A 23,512-nucleotide genomic window follows, 5' to 3' on the forward strand; every position below is an offset into this window, starting at 1 on the left:
TACACCTTAACGCTGGTGGGATGGCTGTTACGGTTTTTTTAATCAAAAACAGTAGTTACTAATTACACCATGTTATTTATATGCATTGATGCTTTTACTTTTTTACTTACAGCAGGGTATATGTTACTTTTCTTTCTTCTTTAGGTTTTGTCTGTTTTATGGCCAGTGTGAACATGCTCCTATTTTGCATGCATACCAACTTATACTCCAGTTCATTCTTTTCGGTTTATCCCCTGTAATATTATACAAATAAATCAGACTGCAAAATGAGTCACTACCCAGCAAAAGATAAGAAGGTCATATTATCTGCCCTACACCATTTCTGCAGAATACCCAACCTTTCCCCCCACTCACACCCAAGCAAGGTGGAGGCTAAATAAGAAATAAAGAGGCGGCATTACCTGGCTCTCACTCGGGCTGCTGACTGCTATGTAATATCTCTCTGCTATGGTAAAAACGTTAACCTTTACATGCAGTGCATTTGTCACGAGTAGAGTTGAGCGAAACGGGTCGAAAAATTTCAAAAGTCTCCGACTTTTGGTAAAGTCGGGTTTCATGAAACGAAACCCGACCCTAGGGTGAGGTCAGCCACGAGCTCGGCGACTTTAACGCCAAAGTCGTATTTCAAAAGTTTGTTTTCCGCCCTTTTTCAGCCAATCAGGATCCACGGACACTGTGGGCAATGTGATGACATAGGCAGGGGTCACCACCATCTTTGAGAAGGGCATGCAAGTGATTGGCTTGCTTTGGGGGGCGTCACAGGGGGTATAAAAGGGCGTGCACGCCGACAGCCATGTTACTCATGCTGATCTCACAATAGGGAGAGCTGCTGCTGATTCTGTAGGGAGAGCGTTAGGCAGGGAAGAAGACACCAAAAACTGCTTCTGCTGCTAGCGATTTTGCCTGTACAACACACCAGTCACTGTGTGCGCAGTGCAAGTGGAGGCTGTATTTTGCTGGATCAGCTGTGTTGGTTGTTAGGCTGCCTTATAAGGCTTCCTGATAGCTGCATTGCTGTTTTCCCACTGCTCTGCAAACTGTTTTTTTAAAAGCAATCCAAATTTTTTTTTCTTGTCCTGGTGAGGTACTGAGCGTGCATTTTTTCACACCATACAACGGTATACGCTCCTCACACAGTACCGTGTAACGGCTGTTATCACGGCCACAGTGAAGCTATCTGTGTGTGACTCTGTAAGAATAAGTCGAGGACATGTTCCGTTCTTACAGACCTCCACCTTCTAGTTTTGTCTGCTTTTCAAACAGTTAAGTATATTTGCTGTTTGATCACATTCAAAACTATAGAGAGACAGCGTGTGTCAGTCCGTATACTTAAAAAACACGGAGCTTGACAATTTTACGGCTGTTATCACGGCCACAGTGAAGCTATCTGTGTGTCACTCTGAAAGGATAAGTCGAGGACATGTTCCGTTCTTACAGACCTACACTCTAGGGAGATTCCTATTCTGGCCAATTCTATATACACCTTGTAGTTTGTCATACACTAGCCAATTTCTGCCTGTGTCATAGCGGTGTGATATTCACTGGGCCTCACACAATCCAACAGTGCCCACAAGTGTGTTCAGAAATTCTATATCTCCCCTGTCCTATAGTGACATTTTTCACACCTGCGATATTGAGCCTGCGACATAGCGGTGTGATATTAACTGGTCCTCACACAATCCAACAGTGTCCACAAGAGTGTTCAGAAATTCTAAATCTCCCCTGTCCTATAGTGACATTTTTCACACCTGCGACATTGAGCCTGTGACATAGCGGTGTGATATTAACTGGGCCTCACACAATCCAACAGTGTCCACAAGTGTGTTCAGAAATTCTAAATCTCCCCTGTCCTATCGTGACATTTTTCACACCTGCGACACTGAGCCTGTGACATAGCGGTGTGATATTAACTGGGCCTCACACTATCCAACAGTGTCCACAAGGTGTGTTCAGAAATTCTAAATCTCCCCTGTCCTATAGTGACATTTTTCACACCTGCGACATTGAGCCTGTGACATAGCGGTGTGATATTAACTGGGCCTCACACAACAGTGTCCACAAGTGTGTTCAGAAATTCTACATCTCCCCTGTCCTATCGTGACATTTTTCACACCTGCGACATTGAGCCTGTGACATAGCGGTGTGATATTAACTGGGCCTCACACAACAGTGTCCACAAGTGTGTTTAGAAATTCTACATCTCCCCTGTCCTAAAGTGACATTTTTCACACCTGCGACATTGAGCCTGTGACATAGCGGTGTGATATTAACTGGGCCTCACACAATCCAACAGTGTCCACAAGTGTGTTCAGAAATTCTACATCTCCCCTGTCCTATGGTGACATTTTTCACACCTGCGACATTGAGCCTGTGACATAGCGGTGTGATATTAACTGGGCCTCACACAATAGTGTCCACAAGTGTGTTCAGAAATTCTACATCTCCCCTGTCCTATCGTGACATTTTTCACACCTGCGACATTGAGCCTGTGACATAGCGGTGTGATATTAACTGGGCCTCACACAATCCAACAGTGTCCACAAGTGTGTTCAGAAATTCTACATCTCCCCTGTCCTATAGTGACATTTTTCACACCTGCAACATTGAGCCTGTGACATAGCGGTGTGATATTAACTGGGCCTCACACAATCCAACAGTGTCCACAAGTGTGTTCAGAAATTCTAAATCTCCCCTGTCCTATAGTGATATTTTTCACACCTGCAACATTGAGCCTGTGACATAGCGGTGTGATATTAACTGGGCCTCACACAATCCAACAGTGTCCACAAGTGTGTTCAGAAATTCTACATCTCCCCTGTCCTATCGTGACATTTTTCACACCTGCGACATTGAGCCTGTGACATAGCGGTGTGATATTAACTGGGCCTCACACAACAGTGTCCACAAGTGTGTTCAGAAATTCTACATCTCCCCTGTCCTATAGTGACATTTTTCACACCTGCGACATTGAGCCTGTGACATAGCGGTGTGATATTAACTGGGCCTCACACAATCCAACAGTGTCCACAAGTGTGTTCGAAAATTCTACATCTCCCCTGTCCTATAGTGACATTTTTCACACCTGCGACATTGAGCCTGTGACAGAGCGGTGTGATATTAACTGGACCTCACACAATCCAACAGTGTCCACAAGTGTGTTCAGAAATTCTACATCTCCCCTGTCCTATCGTGACATTTTTCACACCTGCGACATTGAGCCTGTGACATAGCGGTGTGATATTAACTGGGCCTCACACAATCCAACAGTGTCCACAAGTGTGTTCAGAAATTCTACGTCTCCCCTGTCCTATATACACCTTGTACCTTGTTTTACATTACTATATAGTTTGTGGGATTTTGTGTACATTTTTACCAAAAATGAGGAAGGCTGGTGGAAGAGGCCGTGGAATTGGGCGGGGGTTGCCAGCTAGTAATGATGGTGTTGGTGGTGGATCTGATGGTAGTGGCAAAAGCAAAATAGGACCGAATGCAGGAGGTGTTGAGCCTGCGTCATCGTCTGTCTCCACAAGGTCTCGAAGGCCTAGTTTTCTAGGAGTTGGCAAACCGCTTTTAAAGCCAGAGCTTCAGGAAAAAGTTTTGACTTACATTGCTGACTCAGCCTCCAGCTCTATCACCTCCTCTTCTGAAGTTGTAAAAAATAAAAGCACTGAGTCATCATTGGAGGGTCATGTTCATAAACCACACCTTTCCTTGGGTCCTTCACCCCAACCAAGATTGAAGGATGACGCAGGCCATACAACTGATTACTCCATGGAGCTGTTTTCACATACCATGCCTGAGTTATCAAGTGAAATGGTGAATTACCCAGGCCAAGATGAATCTGACATGGAGTGCACTGATGCACAGCCACTGATAGATGATTCTGCTGGTACATTCAGTCAGAGCACTACATTGTCCTCGCAGTGTAATGAGCCAGATTCTGACCCTGATGAAACTCAGGTGCCCCTTCCCGCATACTATACCACCATACACGGTGACACAGAGGAAGGTGCACATGACATTGAAGAGGAGGTGATGGATGACCCAGTTGTTGACCCAGATTGGCATCCATTGGGGGAAGAGGGTGCTGCTTCCAATAGCTCAGATGAGGAGGAGGAGCATCCACAGCAGACATCGACATCGCAACAGCTGTTATCTGGCAGGCCCGGAGCACTCCAAAGACAGGTTCCAAAAATCAAAAGAGTTGCTGGACAGCTTGTCCAGACGGTCAAAATAGCACAGCGTGCTAGGCCACAAAATGTCTTCCAAAGTAGGAAGAGTGCAGTGTGGCACTTTTTTGAACAAAATCCTCATGATCAGGCCAAGGTTATCTGTAAGAAATGCGCAAAGACCTTTAGCCGAGGGAAAAATCTGAAAAATTTGAATACCAGTTGCATGCTTAGACATTTAACCAGCATGCACTTGCAAGCGTGGACACAACACCAAACCTCAAGTACCACATGTGCAACTGATCACAAAGAAGGTAGTCAGCAATGCTACATTGTTTCCCCCACTGTAAGCCCACCGGTTAGCACAGCAGCAAATGTTGAGATGTCATTGCAAGGCCAAAGCAGTCAGGGAATCCCACTGTTATATCAACGAAAGACTGAATCTAGGCCATCAGATAGAACACCAACTCCATCACCATCATCAACCCTCTCTCAGTCCGCCCTGTCCACCGCTAGTTCCACCATATGCAGCTCTCAAGTCCAGCTCACCCTCCCAGAGACTATGAGTAGGTCAAGAAAGTACTCAGTCTCTCATCCGCGTACACTGGGTTTGAACGCCCACATTGCCAAACTGATCTCGTTAGAGATGATGCCCTATCGGTTGGTGGAAAGCGCAGCTTTCTGCGAACTCATGGCCTATGCAGTACCACGCTAAGACCTACCCAGTCGCCACTTCTTCTCTCACAAAGCCATCCCAGCCCTCCACCATCATGTGAAAGACCGCATTGTCCATGCACTCAAGCAGTCAGTGAGTGGAAAGTTGCACCTCACAACAGATGCATGGTCCAGTCGGCATGGCCAGGGCCGTTACATGTCCATCACTGCGCACTGGGTTAATGTGGTGGATGCAGGGTCCACAGGGGACAGCGGTGGTGGGACAGTGCTGCCTAGCCCACGGTATAGGAAACAGTTGGCTGTAGGCGTTCGACCCTCCTCTTCCTCCTCCTCCAGAAGTGAAAGCTCGTCCACAGAGCGCAGCGCAGTCGTACGAGCACTCCATCTGCAGCTGCCACTGTTGCACACGAGGTGTCCCCCTATCGAGCAGCTAGTGGAAAGCGTCAGCAGGCTGTGTTGCAGATGATGTGTTTGGGCGACAGACACACCGCGGAGGTGCTGGCCGAGTACTTTCAGCGACATACTGAGTCATGGCTGGGCAGTATACATCTTGAGGCAGGCAAGGTAGTTAGTGATAACGGCCGTAATTTTGTGGCAGCCATAGCCCTTTCAAAACTCAGCCACATACCTTGCTTGGCTCACACCTTGAACCTGGTGGTGCAGTGCTTCCTCAAAAATTATCCGGAGTTAACAGCCATGCTCCAGAAGGTGCGAAGACTGTGCGCGCACATCCGCCGGTCACCTGTACACTCCATTCGTATGCAGAAGCTGCAGCGATTGCTCCACCTTCCCAACCACCGCCTCATTATCGACATTACAACAAGGTGGAACTCCACCCTGCACATGGTTGAGTGGCTGTGCGAAAAGAGGCTTGCCATATTGCATTTGTGGGAGGATGCACGGCCAGGCACTTTGAGAGCAGACATGGAGTTGACAGGTGTGCAGTGGTCGAAGCTGAAAGACCTCTGTAAAGTCCTTCAGTGTTTTGAGGAATGCACACGGCTGGTAAGCGCAGACGACGCCATCCTAAGCATGAGCATCCCACTTATGCGTCTGCTCATGCAAACTTTGATGCACCTTATGGAGCAGGCGTCTGCAGCCATTGTTGACGAGGAGGAAGAGGAGGAGGGAATCCTTGATGACATTCAGCCATTGTCTGCTCAGGGACCTCTCCTGGATGAGGTGGAGGAAGAAGAGGAGGAGGAGGATGATGATGGGGATGATTACTTAGGGGAGGAGAATGCATCTCGTGTGGCAAGTGAAAATTTGGCGTGGCAAGGTCTGGTACAGGGTGTGTGTGTGACTGGAGGGATGTGGATTTGCCAGAAAGTGCCCCTCCAACCAGCACTCGCAGTGCATCATTGACACCGGGAACATTGGCCCACATGTCAGATTATGCCTTGCAGATCCTAAAAAGGGACCCCCACATTGCCAAAATGATGAACGATGACGACTACTGGTTGGCCAGCATTCTTGATCCACGCTATAAAGGCAAATTACAAAACATCATGCCACACGAGAACCTTGACCTAATATTGGCTAATAAACAAGCAACTCTGGTAAACCGGTTGGTTGAGGCATTCCCAGCACACAGCAGCGGTGATGGTTCTCACACGAGCCGTATGGGCCGGGGGCAGCTTGGCAGAGGTGTTTGTGGTGCACACAGCAGAAGTGGCGTTGGAGACAGGGGTTTCATGACAATGTTGTGGACTGATTTTTCAAGTACCGCTCACACAACTGGTAATACTGCATCGATGGAAAGTGACAGGAGACAGCAGTTGTCAACTATGGTTACAAACTACTTTTCCTCCCATATCGATGTTCTCCCGCACAGGTCATTCCCCTTTGACTATTGGGCCGCTAAACTGGACACCTGGCCTGAATTGGCACAATATGCCTTACAGGAGCTCGCTTGCCCAGCTGCAAGTGTGCTATCGGAAAGAGTCTTCAGTGCAGCTGGATCAATCCTGACAGTAAAAAGGACCCGTCTGTCAACCCAAAATGTGGATGATCTAACCTTCATTAAAATGAACCATGCATGGGTTTCCAAGGATTTTGTCCCACCTTCCCCTGATGACACATAGGGTGACAGAAAAATGGCTTGCTTTGGTCCTCCTCTTCCTAGGACTTGAACAATTTCGCCTTTTGCATCAGCTGAATGTCTAACATCAACATATGCCACTTTCTAAAACTCCCTAACTGTGTTGCCTCCCCCCCCCATGGCCGGGGTCACCACCTAGCGCACAAAACCGTGCGAGTGCCATTGCCCTGGACAGGTGGGTAGGCCCACTCTTGGGCGTGGGCACTGGCACAGGGTCCCTCATAGTGCAATCAAGTGTCTCTGACAGTGGTGGTGCACACCCGCCGTCAGACACACCGCTGTACTATGAGGGGCCCAGTGCCAGTACCGACGCCCACAGGTGGGCCCCCCTTGCTTGGGCAGGGCCCCAGCATTTGCAATCTTTACCTCTCCCTGCTCCTCCACTGTGTAGTCTGGGCCGTCAAATCCATACTGGGCCTGACACCATCTGAGCCTGCCTCCTGATCTATAGACATATATTTTGAATGTGTACACTATGCTATCCATACATGTTATCCGGGGATACGGTACCCTTTCTCACGTTTGTGCAATCACGTGTAATCCATACTGGGCATGACACCATCTGAGCCTGCCTCCTGATCTATAGACATATATTTTGAATGTGTACACTATGCTATCCATACATGTTATCTGGTGATACGGTACCCTTTCTCACCTTTGTGCAATCACGTGTAATCCATACTGGGCCTGACACCGTCTGAGCCTGCCTCATGATCTATAGACATATATTTTGAATGTGTACACTATGCTATCCATACATGTTATCCGGGGATACGGTACCCTTTCTCACCTTTGTGCAATCACGTGTAATCCATACTGGGCCTGAGAACGGCTGGCGAGCTGTTAAGCAAGCTACAGCACCTGTGGTTGGCACACATAAGTTTTTCATTTTTTCAGGAATGACGGTTAGGCCTAATTCCGGAACTGCGGTTGACCTGCACTTACTGGGAAATCATCGTTCGCGGGTAATAATTGTAATCAGTGATCCCCACCACTAACGTTGTTCAGCGGGTTATCTGCACCTGTAAGCGACAAACGCTGGCCTTTTCAGTGTAGCGCACATGCAGCCACGGACATGTAAGGGCATGACACACCAGTTATTGGCCAATCTCACGTACCAGAGCCTCGCGTGTCCCTCTAGTAAGCCGGACTCGGACCGCGGGGCATGACGGAGTCTCATTCGTTAACGGAATTAAGCTTGCAATGTGTGCATCTTTTTTGTTGCTGGATGGTTGAGGTTGCCCGTGTTGAGTCAAATTATGCCGTAGGCTCCACTCCTGGTGGTGCCCTTCTGGACATTGCTTTAAGGTTCAGCTTTGCAACCATACTGCCCATGTAAAACAAACACTTTGCCTTCATGAACGCTGTTTAGAGGGTCGTGACTCGTGGGAATAACACCGCCTAATCAGTTAACCTGCTAGAGAGATCCTTCGTTGCTCCCAAGCATGACATCACACTCCCTAGGAGGAAGGTAATGCCACTGTGGCGACCGTACTCCTGGGGGCGACACAAGTGCACTGATGCCCAGCCACTGCTCGATGAATCTGCTGGTACATTGACCCAGACCACTACATTCCCCTCGCACGCTACACGGCCTGAATCTGACCCTGATGAAACTCAGGTTACCCTTCCCATATACAGTTCCATCTTACACGGTGACAAAGAGGAAGCTGCAGATGAAAGTGCAGGTTCGGCCCACCCGCCGTCAGACACACCACCGTACTATCAGGGGCCCTGTGCCAGTGCCGTCGCCAACGAGTGGGCCCCCCCTGCTTGCTCAGGATCACAGCACTTGCAAGGTTGAAATACTGTGCAGTGAGATGGAAGATGGGGACGACGAGGAGTCCAGACAAGTACAGGGATTCCCTAGTGAGGAGACTTATTTCATTGTTTTCAATGTTGGGACAGCAATTTTTGGGGAGCACTATACTCTAGAGAATGATAGATGGGGCCCACCATACACTGGAACATTCCAAAGGTGGACATCAGACACTGGAGCAGCATTTACAGGGCCCATTATACACTAGAGCATTAGAAATGGGGCCCATTATGTTTGGAGCATTATTTGGGCCCATAAGACAGTGGAGCTTCATCCATGGGGACCAACATATACTGGAGCATTATGTGGAGCTCATCATATACTGTTTCAAACATTATATGGGACCAATGATTCTGTATGGAGAAATAGATGGGCCTCGTCATGAGATGTAAAAAGTGAAGTATTTTTCATTGTACTATACCGCTATTTCTCTGCCGTATCGGAGCATCATGAGTTGTGGTATGTATTAAAGGGGCGCTCTTTCGCCCAGGGCACATGAAAACCTGGAGCCAGCCCTACCCCCCCACAACTTTAGCCAAATAACCCCCATTTTTCAGTGCGTAACTAGTATTATGAAGTTAATTAAGGTTGACAAGCTTAAGTAAGAAGAATTGATGCTTTTGGCATTCAAATGGGTACTGTAGGTGTGTTTCCTGTCCTCCTCTCACTGCCAACTTTAATTCTCCATTGACTTACATTGGGTTTCGTGTTTCGGTCGGACCCCCGACTTTTCCCTATAGTCGGCCGATTTTGCTCGACCCGACTTTTGGAAAAGTCGGGTTTCATGAAACGAAACTCGACCCTAAAAAAGCAAAAGTCGCTCAACTCTAGTCACGAGTCTTCCATAAACTAAAATGCAATTTAAGTGAATGGATTTGTACAAAACCAGCGTCTCAGAGGTGAGACAACACTTCTGAAAATTTTAGGATTTTTCAAATTAGATATTTATATCCTTATATCTAAGATCCCCCATAAATATAATCTTTATTTTTGAATAGCGCTAACAAATTCCGCAGCGCTTTACAGTTTGCACATATTTTCATCACTGTCCCTGATGGGGCTCACAATCTAAATTCCCTATCAGTATGTCTTTGCTTTTCTCCTTGTTCCTTTATCAAATTAAAAGGATACCATCATTTTATTTTATTTTTTTCATAAATCAATAGTTCACATGAAAATATCTTATTAATGAAATCATCTTCTAACTCCTCTTGGACTGATCTTTCTTTGCCAGAATTCTCAATATGCTCATTAAAATCTGTCTTCAGTGAATGCAGACTTTCTCAATACTGAGATAGGAGACATCAGTTGTCATTCAGAAATTACTATGGAGATCTGTCATTCCAGAAAGACTTGCAATAGAATGTCTGTGACTTCCTCTCTCTCCTCCCATCGCCATAGAATTTTAGAAGCACCAACAGTCACCATCTATATGAGTAATTTGAACATCTGTGTTCACTGAATACAGATTTTAACCATTAAAACAGAATTAGAATCAGATTTCTCTGATTACATGCAGTATATTATAAATTACTGATTTTCATATGTATTATTGATTTATTATATAAAAATTAAAATGACGATTATTCTTTAACCCCTTCATGACATGGCCATTTTCTGTTTTTTTGTGTTTTTTTGCCATTTTTGCTTTTTCCTCCTGTTCTTCCAAGGGTCATAACTTTTTTTCCATAAATATAGCTGTTTGAGGGCTTGTTTTTTCCAAGACGAGTTATACTTCTGAATGACACCATTCCACAAAAAAATTTCAATTTCACAATTGTTTTATTGCTTTTTTAAATTTACCATGTTCGTTATATGGTAAAACTGATCTGGTAACATAATTCTACGAGTTCACACATACCAAAGAAGTATAGATTTTTTTTTATTTAAGTAGTGAAAAAAAAAAAGAAATTTGTAAAAAGAAAAAAAAATGTTTGCTTCTGTCTCCATTTTCTGAGACCCATAAAGCTTTCATTTTTCGGGATACCGCGCTAAGTGAAGGCTTTTTCCTTGTGCACGGAGCTTATGTTTTCACTGATACCATTTTGGGATAGCTACGATGTTTTGATGTTGCAGTTTAATGAGGCAAAACGGTGTGATTTGAACTTTTATGTGATCATCCAATTGCTTGTGCTATACAGTGGGGAAAATAAGTATTTCATACACTGCCAATTTTGCAAGTTTTGCCATCTACAAAGAATGGAGAGGTCTGTAATTTTCATCAGAGGTGCACTTCAACAGAGGTACTGCACCTCCTCCTGAGGCGTGGTATCCCACCATCCAGGTAAGGTGGAGACTCCTAACCACACTCCAACACCTGCACCCCACACCACAAAGTAGTGTAGCAAAGCACCTTCGGCGGCTCCCTGCTTGGAGTATAGCATAGCACCCCTTGGTGGCTCCCTGCTTGGAACACGAAACGTGCTGGGAGGTGGGTGGAGTTTAATTCACCTAAAAGAGCGGGAAGAGTTGCGTTCAGTCAGTCCTTTCACTCAGTCAGAGAGTGAGTATGTAAACGGACGGAGTGTGAGAAAGAGAAGATCCCCTGGAGAGGGATGGAAGGAGGAAGTGCTGCAGAAGGCCACAGTGATCTGGGTCTGCTGGCACAGGAAAGAGACAGAGAAAGGAAGCTTGATTCTCCATTGGAAAGAAGGATTAGCACGGAACGTGAGGAGAATAAGAGAACAAGGACCAGGGTTAGAGGAGAACCCTTTTCAAGTTCTAAGCGCAAGGCCGGGGTCCGGTCCCCGAGGTTGTATGGATACTAATGGTCCTGCAGCAGACACCGGAGGAATAGAAGTAGTGACCACTTTATTCCCACACAAGACTTGGGAGCACAACAGCAACATATTAGGGAGCCGGGACTTAGTAGCAAGGAGTCACCGAAGCAGGCTACAGCTGTCTGCCGTACAAGTAGAGTTCATAGGAACATCTGACAGTGTCTAAGTAGTTCATTCTTAGGCGCTATAAGAGGAGACGTTCAGAAAAGGCACATATGTTGGCGGAGTGTTGGAAAGGAGTACTTCATCTTGCCTGGAAGTTGACTGAGCTCCTGACCCGGAGGACATGGCACGGATACGGGCACCTGTACCTGCAACAGACTGTGAGTAAAGCTTTGGAACTACATGCCCTGGTGTCCTCCGCTTATTCGGCGCCAACCTGCCCAGCACTGCTACATCCCTTGCACCTGACACTACACCATCTATGTGTTACTTCACCTATATTGCCCTGGTACTACAGCCCTGCCTGTGGAGGGCTATAACATCACTGCTGCACCACACAATCTGTCCCAGAGGATCTGTCTGCAGCGTCGGCTTACATCTCTATTGCCGAACACCACAGGTGACGTCACGAATCACTTAAAAACTTTCACCACCATCAGCACACTGAAACAACAACCCCCTTTGCAATGGAGCCCCAGGGCCACGGACTGGGTCATTGCTGTCATGACGACTCCCCGTTGAGAAGATCAACCGGCCCAGTACCGAGTACCCCACGGCCCTGGTGAGTGAGGGGCTCTCCACAGCCACACACTCTGGTCATGCTTGCCGGTGGCAGTGCCGGGTATTGAGGCGCGAGTTTCTCGCATTGTAGTTGCAAGTGTGACTCCGGCCTTACTGTTGTTTTAATTATTTTCATAAATCAATAGCACACATGAAAATAAGAAACTTTGTAATATATCTTGTTGGAGAGTTCTGCTTCTTGCAACTCCTGGACTGATCATTCCTGCTCAAAAATCTGAATTCACTGGTAAAACTTTCCCATAACTGAGATAGAAGATGACAGCTGCTACTGATAAGATTGTATATACATAGGGGAGGGAGAATCTCTGCCTCTAGCTCTGCCTCTCCCCTACCCCTAAACATATAGTTATTGGTAGTAACTGTCATCTCCTATATCAGTAATATAACATCTGCATTCACCAAATATAGAGTTTATCCATGAATTGAGTATGCAAATTGTCTCTTCAGAGAGGAAGAGGACAGTTTAATCCCATGAATTGAGAATTTTGAGAATAAATGATCAGTCCAGGAGAAAGAAGCAGATATCTCAGATAAGAGATATTGCAAAGTTGCTTACTTTCATGTGTACTATTAATTTATGAAATAAAAAATTAAAATTACTGTTATTTGGGTTATCAATAGAATTGTTTTATAGCACAGTTTGTTCCAGTCACGGAAATAACAATAATGTGCACTTTTTATTTTCTTTTGTTTTACATGAAAACAGAGTTTTTCCATATTTTGTTTTATATTTTTGATTATATTTTTAGAAGGCTATTTGGACTTTTTTTCTTTGTTTTTGTCACGCCGTTCTGTTTGTATTTGGCTGTCGGCGTGACAATGCATGTTTTTTGCTTTAACCCCTTACTCCATTCCCCCTAATTGAGCTGGGATACTGCTGCCAATTGCTGAGGGGCAGCTCCTTTATGAACTGACTCTGCCCTCTGGGCGGGGCCAGAGCCACTCACAACTCACAAAGCTCCAGGACTTTGCCATGTGTGTGTCGTGTCTGTGGACCTCATCTGTCTCGGTTATGGTACCAAATTCCCTGCCTTGATTCCTGCTTTGTCCTGTTCCCTCGCCCTGCCCCGGAGGCGGTAAGTTCGGGCCTGAATCCCTGATCCTGTACCTGTCCTGTACCTGACCCTGTCTAAATTCGCCCTGGCCTAGAGGCGGTGTATCCAGGCTTGAATCCTTGATCCTGTACCTGACTATGTCTGAACTGTCTGCTATGTTGTGTTCCTGGAATCCCTCTGTGTTTGGAGCCCTGCACCCAGTGACTCTGAGACTCTTGGATCCGGTGTTCCTGCTGAGCATCTACTATGCTGTGCTCTGACTACCATGCAGTGCTAGCTCCATGAAGGCCCAGCAATCCTGCGGTGTTAGCACCATCACGCTTGAGTTCCTTCCTAGGTCCGATGCCCGGAGCCTGACGACAGCAGTCTGGAACCTGATGACCTCTGCCTGTGCCTGGAGCCTGGAGCTGGATGACTGCAGTGGTGCCTGTATGTCGTGTTGGATGTCCGGAACCAAACAACTCCCGTGTGATGTCTGCCGGTGACTCTGATGTCCTGTGGATGACCCTGATGTCCTGATGACCTCGTGTGTCCTGATGACCTCGTGTGTTGTGAGTTCATTTTCCCCTTCACCATTGAGGTCTGATGAACTCCCTCTTCTGGTGAAGGAAGGTAGTGAGGCTGATTACCAAGCACCTGGGTATGATGATGATGACTGGGTGACGGGAATAGCTGACTGGATATAAGGCAGCCGACGCCCTTCTGCCTTGCTGGTGATCTCTCTGAGGGATTCTAGGAGACCAGTCTGATTCCTGCTCCTCAAAAGCTAAGTTTTCTGCACTGCCTTTTGCATTTGTGTTTTGTTTTGTTTTGTTTTGCCTTGTTTTTCTGAATTTCTGCCATTGCCTGCTGGGGTGAGTTGATTTCCTTTTGCTCTGTCTTCAGAAAATACCTGAGTGCTGATATAGTCTTTTTGAAGCCTAGCGTCTTCAGGGCCTTTTTCCCTATCAGCCTGTTGGCCCTTGTTTTGATAGGGTTTTTGGCGGATTGCAGACAGCAGCTTTCCTATCCTGTCCAGTTTAGTTAGCTTGGTCCCCATCATTTGCTCAGCCTATCTTTCTATCTGTGTGAGTGTTTTTTCATCTTTCTTCACCGTCTTTATATGTTGGGGGCTGCCTATTGCTTTGGGGTCTGCTCTGGGGCAGTTTAGATTTCCCTTTCTGTCTTTAGGCTATGTAGTTCTCCGGCTGTGATCGAGGGGTCTAGGGCACCGTAGGAACCCCCCACGGCTACTGCTAGTTGTTGTTGATGGGTTCAGGGGTCTGCAATCCAATAGCTGCCAACTTCTCTGCTTTTCTGGACTTAGCTAGTATTTCTGTTTTTGCCTCCTACGGTGACTCATTCATAACAGAATCACCAGCCATACCGCAGATCCTAGGGAACTCAATAGCAGGAAAGAATTGTAAAAAAAAAAAAAAGTGTGTATATTTTTTCCTCTATATCTCTGAGGCCGTAGGGGGAATTTTTTTTTTCTCTCAATGGAGATAAAGCAATTGTCTGATCGTGTGGAGCAGCTCGCTGCGGAAGTGCGGGGAATTTCCGCCTACCTTGCTCATTCACATGCTGCTGAACCAAAGATCCCTACTCCAGATGTGTTTTTTGGGGATCGGTCTAAATTTTTGAATTTCAAAAATAATAGTAAATTATTTTTTGCCTTGATGCCTAACTCGTCAGGGTGCTCCGCGCAGCAGGTTAAAATTGTTATCTCTTTGCTGCATGGCGATGCCCAGGATTGGGCGTTTTCTTTGAAACCAGATGATCCTATTCTGACTAATGTGAATGCATTTTTTCAAGCCTTGGGGTTGTTGTATGACGAACCTAATGCTATTGATCAGGCTGAAAACACCCTGTTGGCTTTGAGCTAGGGTCGAGATTCTGCAGAATTGTACTGTCAAAAATTCCGAAAGTGGGTGGTCCTTACTACCTGGAATGATAATGCCTTGGCAGCTCTCTTTCGGAAGGGTTTGTCAGAAGCCGTAAAAGATACTATGGTGGGATTTCCTGTTCCCTCTGGTCTTGACGATTCTATGTCATTAGCCATTCAGGTTGATCGGCGTTTACATGAACGCAGGACTGCACGAGAGGTGTTGACACCTGTTGAACAAGTGCCTGAACCTATGCAATGTGATAGAGTTTTGTCCAGGGAGCAACGTCAGGAGTTCAGAAGGCGTAATAAGCTGTGTTTTTTTTGTGGAGATGCCTCGCATATTATTTCTGTCTGTCCTAAACGAGAGAAACGTTTTGCACACATGTTTTCTGTGGGTGGTGTTCAACCTAAGTTTCTTCTGGCAATTACTCTGATCTGCTCCCTGTCCACATTTTCCGCCAAGGCTTTTGTGGATTCGGGAGCAGCCCTGAACCTAATGGACTTGGATTTTGCTAAACGTTGTGGATTTCCGATGACACCTCTGCGGACGCCTATCCCTTTAAGAGGGATTGATGCCACTCCTTTGGCGAAAAACAAACCTCAGTTTTGGACCCAGGTGGTAATGCGGGTCGCCCCAGACCATCAAGAAAATTGCAGATATTTGGTGTTGCATAATTTGCATGATACCATTGTTCTGGGGTTTCCCTGGTTGCAAATTCATAATCCAGTTTTGGATTGGAAATCTGTGTCTGTGGTGAGTTGGGGTTGTCAGTGTGCCCTTAGTGAGGCTCCGGTTTTTTCCACCTCTCCTCAGTCGCATGATGTTCCTGACTATTTGGCGGACTTTTATGATGTATTTAGTGAGAATGAGTCAGCGTCTTTGCCTCCTCATAGGAGTTATGACTGTGCAATTGAACTGAGCCCGGGGTGTAAATTTCCCAAGGGTCGGCTCTTCAATTTATCTGTACCCGAGCACGAGGCTATGCGATCCTATATTAAGGAGGCGTTGGAGAAGGGTCATATTAGACCATCCTCTTCACCCTTAGGTGCTGGTTTTCTTTTCGTGGCCAAAAAGGATGGTTCATTAAGGCCTTGTATTGATTATCGTGCCCTCAACAAAATTACTATTAAATATCAGTATCCGTTACCCCTGATTTTGGATCTATTCTCCAGAGTTAAAGGTGCTTGCTGGTTTACCAAGCTTGACCTCAGGGGGGCGTATAATCTTATCCGCATTAAGCATGGAGATGAATGGAAGACGGCGTTTAATACTCCGGAGGGACATTTTGAGTACCTGGTGATGCCTTTTGGGCTCACTAATGCCCCTTCTGTCTTCCAGTGCTTCATGAACGACATTTTCCGAGACTTTGTGGATACATTTTTGATTATCTATCTGGATGATATTTTGATCTTCTCCAGGGATTGGGATTCTCATGTGGAACATGTTCGGACTGTGTTCCGGATCTTGAGGGAGAATTCCCTGTATGTCAAAGGATCGAAATGCCTTTTTGGGGTACAGAGGATTTCTTTTTTGGGATTTATTTTGTCTCCGTCAACTATTGAAATGGACCCGGCCAAGGTACAGGCCATTTATGATTGGGTTCAGCCCACTTCTTTGAAGGCCCTCCAGAAGTTTTTGGGTTTTGCTAATTTTTATCGGAAATTTATAGCAAAATTTTCTAGTATTGCCAAGCCATTGACTGATCTGACTAAGAAGGGTGCTGATGTGTTGAATTGGTCTCCGGAGGCTGTTTCTTCCTTTCAGGAGCTGAAGCGAAGATTCACTTCTGCCCCGGTTTAGCGGCAACCTGATGTCTCACTCCCGTTCCAGGTAGAGGTGGACGCTTCTGAGATTGGTGCAGGAGCTGTCTTGTCCCAAAAGGATCCTGTAACATCTAAAATGAATCCCTGTGCTTTCTTTTCCCAAAAGTTCTCTCCATCTGAACGTAACCATGATGTGGGGAATCGGGAACTGTTAGCCATGAAATGGACATTTGAGGAGTGGAGACATTGGTTGGAGGGAGCTAAACATCAAGTCGTGGTCCTCACTGACCACAAGAATTTGATTTACCTGGAGTCGGCCAAACGCTTGAACCCTAGACAGGCTAGGTGGGCCTTGTTTTTTACACGTTTTGATTTTGTGGTCTCTTTTCTTCCTGGCACTAAGAATGTCAAGGCTGACGCTCTCTCTAGGAGCTTCTTTGCTGATTCTCCTGTGGTGACCAAGCCTGCTACCATCTTAGGCGAAGGGGTAGTTCTTTCTGCCATCTAGCCCGATTTGAGACGTGCTCTGGAAGAGTTCCAGGAGGACAAACCTGAGCGTTGTCCCAGGGGAAAGTTGTATGTTCCTGACCAGTGGAAGAAGAGGGTGATGTCTGAAGTTCATTGCTCTGCATTGGCTGGTCATCCAGGTATTTTTGGTACTAGAGATCTGATGAGTCGGTCTTTTTGGTGGCCCGCCTTGTCTCATGATGTCAGGAATTTTGTGCAGTCCTGTGGGACTTGCTCCCGGTCTAAACCTTGTTCTCGCTCTAGTGGGTTGTTGATGCCTTTGCCGGTGCCCAGGAGGCCATGGACCCATATTTCAATGGATTTCATCTCTGATATGCCTGTCTCTCAGAGAATGACTGTTATTTGGGTGATTTGTGATAGATTCTCTAAGATGGTTCATCTTGTACCACTCCCTAAGTTGCCATCTTCCTCTGAGTTGGTGCCCCTGTTTTTGCAACAGGTGGTTCGCTTGCACGGGATTCCTGAGAACATTGTATCTGACAGAGGAGTTCAGTTTGTGTCTAGATTTTGGAGGACTTTCTGTTCCAAGCTGGGAATTCAGTTGTCCTTCTCCTCTGCTTTTCACCCTCAGACCAATGGGCAGACGGAGAGAACAAACAAGACCTTGGAGTCGTATTTGAGATGTTTTATTTCCGCTGATCAGGATGATTGGGTTTCATTTTTGCCCTTGGCCGAATTTGCTTTAAATAATAGAGCTAGTTCTGCCACTTTGATGTCACCTTTTTTTGTAACTTTGGGTTTCATCCTCGATTTTCTTCAGGGCAGGTGGAGCCTTCTGCCTGCCCAGGTGTTGACACTGTGGTGGAGAGAATGCACCAGATCTGGGACCAAGTGGTGGATAAGTTATCTCTCTCCCAGGAAAAGGCCCAGCAGTTTTCCAACCGACATAGGACCATTGGTCCCCAGTTTAAGGTTGGTGATATGGTTTGGTTATCATCAAAAAATATCGCTATGAAGGTGGCTTCTCCTAAGTTTAAGCCTAGATTTATTGGACCTTACAAGATTTTGGAGATTATTAATCAGGTCTCTTTTCGTTTGGTTCTTCCTGTCACATTTAAAATCCATAATGTGTTTCATGAGTCCTTGTTGAAGAGGTTTGTTGAACCAGTAGTTCCTGGGGTGGCACCTCCGGACCCTGTATTGGTTGAAGGTAACATGGAATATGAGGTAGAGAAGATACTGGATTCCCGTCTGGCTAGACGGAGACTCCAGTATTTGGTTAAGTGGAAGGGTTATGGTCAGGAGGATAATTCCTGGGTCTCTGCCTCTGATATTCATGCCAAAAGATTGGTGCGTGCCTTTCATCGGGCTCACCCTGATCGCCCTGGTGGCGTGGATGAGGGTTCGGTGACCCCTCCTCAAGGGGGAGGTACTGTTGTGAGTTCATTTTCCCTTCACCATTGAGGTCTGATGAACTCCCTTTTCTGGTGAAGGAAGGTAGTGAGGCTGATTACCAAGCACCTGGGTATGATGATGATGACTGGGTGACGGGAATAGCTGACTGGATATAAGGCAGCCGACGCCCTTCTGCCTTGCTGGTGATCTCTCTGAGGGATTCTAGGAGACCAGTCTGATTCCTGCTCCTCAAAAGCTAAGTTTTCTGCACTGCCTTTTGCATTTGTGTTTTGTTTTGTTTTGCCTTGTTTTTCTGAATTTCTGCCATTCCCTGCTGGGGTGAGTTGATTTCCTTTTGCTCTGTCTTCAGAAAATACCTGAGTGCTGATATAGTCTTTTTGAAGCCTAGCGTCTTCAGGGCCTTTTTCCCTATCAGCCTGTTGGCCCTTGTTTTGATAGGGTTTTTGGCGGATTGCAGACAGCAACTTTCCTATCCTGTCCTATTTAGTTAGCTTGGGCCCCATCATTTGCTCAGCCCATCTTTCTATCTGTGTGTTTTTTCATCTTTCTTCACCGTCTTTATATGTTGGGGGCTGCCTATTGCTTTGGGGTCTGCTCTGGGGCAGTTTAGATTTCCCTTTCTGTCTTTAGGCTATGTAGTTCTCTGGCTGTGATCGAGGGGTCTAGGGCACCCTAGGAACCCCCCACGGCTACTGCTAGTTGTTGTTGATAGGTTCAGGGGTCTGCAATCCGATAGCTGCCAACTTCTCTGCTTTTCTGGACTTAGCTAGTATTTCTGTTTTTGCCTCCTACGGTGACTCATTCATAACACTCGTGTGTCTTGATGTCCTGATGACCTCGTGTGTCCTGATGACCTCGTATGTCCTGATGACCTCGTGTGTCCTGATGACCTCGTGTGTCCTGATGACCTCGTATGTCCTGGCTTTGTCTATGTACTGTGACTTTACTTTAAGTAAACTTTACTTTATTTATACCTGAAATTGTGCGGTGTTATCAAGTCCTACGTTTCCTTGTCCACATGCTCAGCTGCCACAGAATCCCGGTCGCTGCCCTTCCCTAGATCGGGTAGGCCCGGGTCCCCCTCTGTGGTATAGAGGGTCCATATTGCACCCCTGGGGGATGCCTGCCGATTGCCATCGGCGTGGAGGCATCTGCTGGGCCACGTCTGCGGCTGCAGTTGTGACAGTTTTATCACTTAGGCCAGACAAGTGAAAGTTGAAGTCCCGTACTGTGACTTACATCCTGCAATACATATTGTTTTCAGGAAAAATCAATGACATAAACAATATTTGAATATCATGCAGTAAATAAATAAATAGCATAGTGCATGAAAATAATATAAAAAATCATATGTAAAAATACATAAATTAAAATCAATCCCTAATTTTTTTCTGAAAATTAAAAAAATAATAAAAATACACATCTAGTATCGCTGCATCCGTAACGACCCCCCCTATAAAACTGTCCCACTAGTTAACCCCTTTATTGAACCCCTTAAAAAAAAGGCAAAAAACAAATGCTTTATCATCATACCGCAGAACAAAAAGTGCAATAACAACCAAAAAGATGTATATAAATAAACATGGTACCGCTGAAAACGAGCTGCCATACAGCATCATCAGCAACAAAAATAAAAAAGTTATAGCTGGCAGAATAAAGCGATGCAAAAATAATTATTTTTTATTTAAAAATGTTTTTATTTTAGAAAAGCACCAAAACATAAAAAAATGATATAAATGAGGTATCGCTGTAATCGTACTGACCCGAAAAATAAAACCGCTTTATCAATTTTACCGCGCGCGGAATGGTGTTAACACCCCCCCAAAAGAAATTCATGAAATGTTGGTTTTTGTCCTTTCTGCGTCCCAAACATCGTAATAAAAAGTGATCAAAAAATGTCACGTGCCTGAAAATGGTACCAATAAAAACGTCAACTTGTCCCTCAAAAAATAAGACCTCACATGACACTGTGGGTCAAAATATGGAAAAATTATAGCTCTCAAAATGTGATGATGCAAAAACTATTTTTACAATAAAAAGCATCTTTTAGCATGTGACAGCTGCCAAACATAAAAACCCGCTATAAATAATAAATCAAACCCCCCTTTATCACCCCTTTAGGGAAAAATAATCAAACTAAAAAAAGTATTTCCATTTTCCCATTAGGGCTAGGGTTAGGGCTAAGGTTAGGGCTAGGGCTGAGATTAGTGTTAGGGGTGCGTTGGGGTTAGGGTTGGAGTTAGAATTGGAGGGTTGCCACTGTTTAGGCACATCAGGGGCTCTCCAAATGCAATATGGCGTCTGATCTCAATTCCAGCCAATTGTGCATTGAAAAAGTCAAACAGTGCTTCTTCTCTTCCAAGCTCTGCCATGCGCCCAACAGAGGTTTACCCCCATATATGGGGTATTAGCCTACTCAGTACAGATTGCACAACTTTTGGTGTCCAATTTCTCCTGTTACCCTTGGGAAATTAAAAAATTGGGGGCAAAAATATAATTTTTCTGGAAAAACAATGATTTTTTTTATTTTTATGGCACTACATTATAAACTTCTGTGAAGCACTTGGAGGTTCAAAGTGCTCTCCACACATCTAGATAATTTCTTGGGGGGGTCTAGTTTCCAAAATGGGGTCACTTGTGGTGGGTTTCCACAGTTTAGGCACATCAGGGGCTCTTGAAACGTGACATGACACCCGCAGACCATTCCATCAAAGTCTGCATTCCAAAACGTCACTACTTCCCTTCCGAGCCCCGACGTGTGCCCATACAGTAGTTTTCTCCCACATTTGGGGTATCAGCATAATCAGGACAAATTGGAAAACAACATTTGATGTCCAATTTCTCCTGTTATCCTTGGGAAAAAGAAAAAATTGGGGACTAAAAGATCATGCTTGTGGAAAAAATGATTTTTTTTATTTTCATGCCGGGCGTTATAAACTACTGTGAAGCACTTGGGGGTTCAAAGTTCTCACCACACATCTAGATATGTTCCTTAGGGGGTCTAGTTTCCAAAATGGGGTCACTTGTGGGAGGTTTCCACTGTTCAGGCACATGAGGGGCTCTCCAAACGCGACATGGCGCCCGATCGCAATTCCAGCCAATTTTGTGTCAAACGGTGCTCCTTCCCTTCTGAGCTCTGCCATGCGCTCAAACAGTGTTTTACCCCTACATATGGGGTATCAGCGTACTCAGGACAAATTGCACAATAACGCTTGGGGTCCTGTTTTCCTTGGGAAAATAAAAATTGGGGGTGAAAAGATCATTTTTGTGGAAAAAATATGATTTTTTTAATTTTACGGCTGTACGTTATAAACTTCTGTGAAGCCCATGGGGGTTAAAAGTCCTCCCCACACATCTAGATAAGTTCCTTGGGGGTTTAGTTTCCAAAATGGTGTCATTTGTGGTGGGTTTCCACTGTTTAGGCACATCAGAGCCTCTCCAAATGCGATATGGCGTCAAGCCAATTCTGTGTTGAAAAAGTCAAATGGTGCTCATTCCCTTCTGAGCTCTGCCATGCGCCCAAACAGTGGTTTACCCCACATATGGGGTATCAGCGTACTCAGGACAAACTGCACAATAACTCTTGGGGTCCTGTTTCCCTTGGGAAAATAAAAATTGGGGGTGAAAAGATCATTTTTGTGGAAAAAATATGATTGTTTAATTGTACGGCTGTACGTTATAAACTTCTGTGAAGCCCTTGGGGGTTCAAAGTTCTCACCACATCTATAATAATAAATGCCCTAAGCAGCTTCCGGTTGTAACAACTTCCGTCCAGTTGTAACCGGTGACGTCACCACACACACACGCACATGTTAACCCTCAACACACCACCTCAACACACACTCCTCTCACCTTTCACCTCCACTCACTCTTTCACTCCACATACGTTCCTTTCTCTCACTCCGTTTCTCACACTCACACCGTCATCGTCGCTGCCCGACATCTTCCTCCACCGCCGCGATCCTGGATCCAGACGTTCTCCAGGCCGCCGACATGTTCTTGCGGTGACGCCATCTTGGATTTCGTGAAATCCCGCGATATTCAAGATGGCGTCGCCGCAAGAACATGTCGCTGGCGTGGACGACTCGGGATCCAAAAAGATGGCGTCGGCGAAATCTCGCGAGATTACGCCGACGCCATTTTGGATCCCGATGTCGTCCACTCCAGCGACATGTTCTTGCGGCGACGCCATCTTGAATATCGTGGGATTTCACAAAATCCAAGATGGCGTCGCCGCAAGAACATGTCGGCGGCTTGGAGAACGTCTGGATCCAGGATCGCGGCGGCGGAGGAAGATGTCGGGGCAGCGACGATGACGGTGTGAGTATGAGAGATGGAGTGAGAGAGAAAGGGTCGTATGTGGAGTGAAAGAGTGAGTGGATGCGAGTGGAGATGGTGAAAGGTGAGAGGAGTGTGTGTTGAGGAGTGTGTGTGTTGAGGGTTAACATGGCAAGAGGTGTGATGCTATCGCATCCTCCCAATGCGATAGCATCGGGCCATAATCTAGTATCTAGATAAGTTCCTTGTTGGTTTAGTTTCCAAAATGGGGTCACTTGTGGGAGTTTCCACTGTTTAGGCACATCAGGGGTTCTCCAAACGTGACATGGCTTCAAATTTCAATTCCAGCCAATTTTGCATTGAAAAAGTCAAACAG

Source organism: Dendrobates tinctorius, unplaced genomic scaffold (assembly GCF_039654945.1).
Source record: "Dendrobates tinctorius isolate UK_male_01 unplaced genomic scaffold, ASM3965494v1 ptg000035l, whole genome shotgun sequence".
NCBI lineage: Eukaryota > Metazoa > Chordata > Amphibia > Anura > Dendrobatidae > Dendrobates > Dendrobates tinctorius.